This window comes from Pinus tabuliformis, chromosome 2_2, assembly GCF_031772625.1.
Source record: "Pinus tabuliformis cultivar Carrire ecotype Pingquan chromosome 2_2, CPIR1, whole genome shotgun sequence".
NCBI lineage: Eukaryota > Viridiplantae > Streptophyta > Pinopsida > Pinales > Pinaceae > Pinus > Pinus tabuliformis.
In genome coordinates this window covers 660,284,092-660,290,488 of record NC_142300.1, presented here as the reverse complement: position 1 = coordinate 660,290,488, position 6,397 = coordinate 660,284,092, and positions in this window count along the sequence as shown.

Sequence of the window (6,397 nt, the reverse complement as noted above, 5' to 3'; positions counted from 1 at the left end):
TGGCGAACTTCAACCATGCAAATAAAGAATTTCTAAACATAGAGAGCCTCAAGCTGGCTAGTCTGCCAAAGAGGAAATTTGACCTAGAGAAAGTAGCACAAAATGTTACTACGACACTAAAGGTCAAACCATTTATCCATGAAGCTCATGAATTTGAAGATTTTTTATAATCATTTGAATCATTCAAATAAGAATTCGATTGGGCGAACGTGAATTTGAATCCTGACGACTTGGAAAGGTTTTAGTAATTTAGAAATCAGAGGATTGAAACAATCCCATTGTATTTGTTGAGAACTAATGACAAACCTACGCCCAGTGTGACCATTAACAGTGAGGGACCAAATTCTCACACACAATTTGAGGTGAATGCAGCCCAGAACACAGGGAAGACACAAGAAACAAAGGCTACAATGGAATCCAGCATAAGTTTAGCTGAAAAACAGGTTGAAAGTGACCTAACTCAGGATACTGGTCCCAAAGTCAAAAGAAATCATATGGAGTAGGAATGGGACTAGTTTAATAAAAAACTCCAAGATACTGCTAAAACAACTGATGTCCAAGAAACCACGGGATATCATACTCCACAGAAAACTTAGAAAGTTTCAAAGTTTGAACCAATGGATGAACAAGGGACAAGTTCACAAAAGGCGGAAATTATACCTACATTTCCGACATTTGAGATTATCCTAAAGGTTACAGGAATACCTCCTTTAGATGTATTCTATAGCCCACTGCATAAGGTTTAAGTAAGAATAAAAAGGAAGATAAGGAGAGTGGAAACACCTGAAATCCCACAAGGGAATGAACCATTGGATATAGTCTGGAAGGATATTCCTTCAAATCCAACTCAAAATTTAACCAAGCTGTCACAATTTGCATGTGCATATGCTACTGCTACCATTGTAAAGCTACTAAAGTATCTGTTTTGTTAAGGGAAAGGGAAGAAAGGATAGCACAACTTGAGAAACAGATGGAAATCGAGAAAAAAATGTGAACAAGCATGACACAAAAAAATTAGTCGAATTGTAGCAAAGTATGGAACTACTTAGGATAAGCCACGAAGCAGACATCTCTGCAAAGAATATGAAAATCCAAGAGTTGCAAGAGGCTATGGAAACAGATGAAAATTTCTCCACTATTGATGAGTTCATCAAAGAGGAATTGGAGCTAAATTATATTCTCTCAAAACAAAAAGATCTATGCTGCCAGAAAATGTCCCATATCACCCCTTATTTGAATACCAGTGATCAATTAACAGATAAGGAAATTGATCAGAGAACTGAGTTTAATGACATAAGTAATAAGACCTCTGACTACATTGAATGGAAAGAATTTGAAGAAGGAAGAAGTGCTAATCTTACAAAAATAGAAGAAACAAACAAAAACATATTATTCACAAATTGGGATGCGCGGATGAAGCAGGCAGAATTGGCAGTGGCAAGAGCAACAAGAGTGGTAAAGAATATAATAAAAGCAGTGAATCACACTTTGCACACCACCAACTTGATAAAAGAAGGTAATCCAAAGTCACTTCCAAATTTGAAAGATTTGGGTAAAAACTAGAAAGAAAAGATGAAATTCCAAAGAGAGGCAATCACAAAATTATCAATGACTCACTAGGAGGCATATTGGAAATTTCTTGTAAAATCTCACAGCCAAATTATGACACTGAATTGTGCACTCAATTTAATGCAAATGATGTTGCCACCTCTTACAGATGCCATCTTTGTAGGATAGGTTAGAATGCAATTCATGACATCTCCTCAAGTAAAACCAATGTCTGACGTATGCGACCTCAAGGAAACGCTGGTAGACAACAAGACATCTTCATAACCTTTGGTCATCAAATCACTTTTATTTTTAGAGTTAGTTGCTAGTTAAGAGGAAGGTTATTTGAAACCTCCTTAGATATTTTTTATAATCTATTTTTGAACTTTAGTTAGATAGTATTTATACCCTTCTCATGCATTTAGAGAAGGGTCCAAGATTTTATCAAAAACCATTTGCAAAGAATGCACTTTTGTAAGTTGTAGATGCTTTGATGAAATTATGGAACATGGTCATTACTTTTGAATACCAAACTACTTTCCTTTATTGATGCACTATTGTATGCTTGGAGAATAATTTGATTGAAGAAAGGAGCTGATCTATGTCACTAGTCAAATGAGCAAAATGTCACACATATGGTACTTTTATCTTGTGTGATCAATTTTGTATTATCAAATTAGTGATAACTTCTCATTTCATGAATTATATATGGAGTATGTTCTTTCTTTTATGTGTTAATTTCACTATTGTATGATACTTAGCTGAAAGCATTTGTTTTCATATATGATCATTAAATATATGCGATATAATTTACACATTTATTTGACTAACTATTTAGTCAAAGAAATTATCTTTACATGTTATCATCTCTGTTTAACACGTGAATCATATTTATTATCACATACCAAACATATATCTATTTAGATCTCATATCGCACGGAATACCCTGGGTTTATATTAGATTAAGTTAATTAGAGATTTTCATGTCAGAATAGGTCATTTAGTTATCATTATTATTATTGCAATCTCTTGAAAACCACCCATTATCATTCTCAAACGCACACAGGGAAACTGGCCCCATCATCCCCAGTCAGAACCACCTCACCAAATGAAAAAGGATTTGCTTTCAAGGTCCAGTCTAGTTGGTTATCCCCCTTGTTGGAGTGACATAATTCTGAGGCTTCAACACTCCTATCCCATTCCCCTTAAAAATCCCCCTCCCCCTCCCCCTCCAAGAAGAAATATGGCCAATGATATTAAGCTACATGTTTTCAAAGGATTTGGATCAGAGGATCTAGAATAGTTCTGGCTTTTATGTGAAGTGATATGGACAATGAAGTAGGTCAATGATGAAAATATAAAGAAAGCATAGATCATTACGATGTTTAGAGATAGAGAATTAACATGGTATATGAAGTATTTGAGTAATCAGATCAGAACATTCACAAACATTAAAACAACAATGGTAAAAGAATTTAAGAAGCTGCATCTAAGTTGTGGTGCATCACCGAATTGAAGGAAATCAAACAAAATATTATTGAGTTTGTTTGGGAATTTTATTAGAGATTCAAGGTATTGTTGGATGAGGTAAGCTTCAACATAGCTATGAAACAACATCAAGAGTGGTTCATAACTATGTTTCTACCACATATCAAATTACCTTTGACACAACAGAAGATAGGAACTCAAGCCGAAGCTCTAGAACTTGCAATGAAATCGGAAGCTTCACTTATAGGAGATACCAATGCAGGTATGCAAAAAATTTAGAATTAGTTGAAAAACTTGACTCTGTTGTTACAGGATATGAAGAAAATCAAAGAATCCAGAGAAGAAGTATGGTGTATGAAGTGCAAATCAGAAGGCCATTCTAAAGAACAGTTCCCTCTCTTCAGAAATTACATTGCTAGTAGAGTACCAAGTCCGTTGAATGTTGGATCCAACCTATGGTGTGACATATGTAAGACTAGAGGTGAACATCAGTTAGAAGATTGTTATTTGTTGCAAAAATATTTGCAGACTCCTAGGAACTTATATTGTAAATTCTATAAATCAGTAGGACATGATGAAAACCATTGTTGAGCTTATGAACTAATGATGGGGCATGGTGCAAACACTTATAGAATTCAAGCAGAAGAACATGGACGTGAGGATAATGGACAACATGGTGGTTGAGGTGGTTATCAAAGAAGAGGTCGAGGAGGCGGAGCTGGTCGAGGATGTGGACAAATTATTTGCTATAAATGTGGCCAACCAAGGCACTTTTCTAGAGACTTCCAGAAACCCACAACGACATGTAAGTATTGTTGGGTGCAAAGCATGATTATTTAGAGGTCTTTGTTTCAACTAGATGTATACCCCAGGAAGATTGTACACCCCTCCATGCGGGGGGGTGCAGGGGGGACTTGTCCCCCCCCCCGGCTGGGGGGTCCGCGGGTCAGCGATCCCTTGGCGGGGGTTTCGGGGGTAGCGCCCCCGAAGCTAAAAACAGATGTAAAATTGCCTTATAAAAGTATAGTAATTTCTGGTCAATCTGGGCCATTCATTAAGCGGATGATCTAACGGTAGAACTCATGTTTAGTTTAGGGATTTTTTCCCTAGAAGGCAACCCATCTCTTTGTATGAGGGTATTGTATTGAGGCTGTGTAATAGATGTGTATTCTAAGAGCAAGAAACAGAGAGGCGAGACTGTGAGAGAAAACAAAGGATATTACAACGAATCTGTTGTAGGTTGTGTCTCTTCATTTTGCTGGATAATAGAAAGGAAGGACTGGCTGTTCAGGGTGGATGTAGCCCAAATTGGGTGAACCATGTATATCTATGTCTCTATGGTTTTATGTGTTTGTGTTTTTCCACATATTATATGTCTCGCATTTCTCTGTAAATCATTTAACCATGTTATTGAAGAATGTCATGTACTTATGGCAAAGATGCAAGAAAATATAAATCAACAACCAACACAAAATATCCAAATGATGTCTACTGAAAGAAGAACAAATGATCCCCGAATTAGTATTGTCATTAGAAATGGAGTTGTGACTGGTAGTGATAGAGAAGAGGAAAAGAAGGAATATGAGACTACATGGGTTAGAAAGGTCGTTGAGAAAGCTTCTGTCTTTGATATTCAAAAGGAAAAAGAAGTATTTATGGAAGTGAAGTGAATTTTTATGGATGTTGGAGCTTCGACCTCTACTGCAAAACCAAAACAAAAAAGTAACTATGACATATCATCAACCTCAACACAGGATCAAGCTCTGATACTAAACCAAGATTCAACAAATCAAGTAGGTATTTTAAGATCTTTTCTAAAAACTCTATGAAATTGTTAAGAGATCAAAAGGATGTACAAGGACGTCATGAATTGATAGATTCATGTGCATCTAAAGAAACACCACGAAGTGAGTTGCATGTAGTTTATAATTTACATCGACAGAAGACTACAAGAAGAGAAATGAGGCTAAGTGCACAAATAAGAGAATATGAGATGGATCAAGTTATTTTGGATCTGAGATCTGATGCTAAAGTTGTGACAAAGAAGACATGGGAGTTAAGGGGTAAGCCAAAGCTACAATGGTCACCTATTTAGTTAAGGATGTCAAATCAACAAAATATCTTCCCCTTAGGAAGACTATCAGGTGTAACCGTGAATATTGAAGGAGTTCATACACTGCTGATGTTGAAGTAATCAAAATTGTTGATGACTGTAACCCCTACCCTGCATTAATTGGAATTGATTAGGAATTTAATAATATGGCTATAATTAATCTAAATAAGAGACAAATGATATTTGAAGGGAATAATATGAGAGTAATTTTTCCCTTGGATCCATTAGAAGGAGAAAGATATACATAAGCAGTTAGAGAAGATTATTGCATTTGATATAGATAATATCTATTAATTGATATAAAATGAACACGATTTTGTTAACCCTATTGCAGAGGGCAAGATAGCTTGGGAGCATGATAGTTCTTGTGCATCAGAATTAAAAGAAGAATTAGAGAATTGGCAGAACAGGCTACATGAAGTATCTACAAGGCACTGTGAAAGAATTACCAAATCAATTTGCTACATGACATCTGAGGTATGTAACTTGCATTCTTATAAATGGCTTAAGTGATCTGAATACTTTTATTGATGATTATGAAGAACAGGTTCCAGAAAATCAAATATTGTTAGCCTTGGATATAGCCCTGAAAGCTATTCTTGCTAGATGGTGGGGTACACAGAAGAAGAATATAGGAGGATGGCAGGAATGTCAAAGGTTGATGTGGATAAGATTTGGTCAGATAAACACAAAGATGGAGTTAAAGTATGATGGTGAAACTATCCCTAGAGAGCATATCCAACTATGTTCTACAACATGGAAGGATATTCCGTAGCAAGAATGGGTACATGGGTTCATTCATACATTGGAGACAATTCCTCATAACTAGTACCTAGAAACAAAGCTTCGACATGGTACCATGAACTGGGTAGATATTTTTTATCGTTTTATATTTACATTAAGCCTTGAGGATCATTTTCCATATATAGATTAGATCCTTCAGATAGTTAAGAAGAGGATATTTAAGAATGCAACTCCACTGACTTGGCAACAACCTGATTGGGTTGCGTTGATAGAACATGCACTAGAATGTTATAACCTTATTGGATAAGAAGAATAAGATCCTTGAAACATCGACAGAGCAAAATAAGAAGGATATCGCGAAGTAAACGGACTTGATCTAGAGATACCAGACATAATTAAGCCATTGAAGACAAAGAAGGTAAATATAGGATCAAAAAAGGAACCCAAATTTGTATCTATAGGAGATTATTGGGATGAAGATATAGTTAGCAAGGTTACATAATT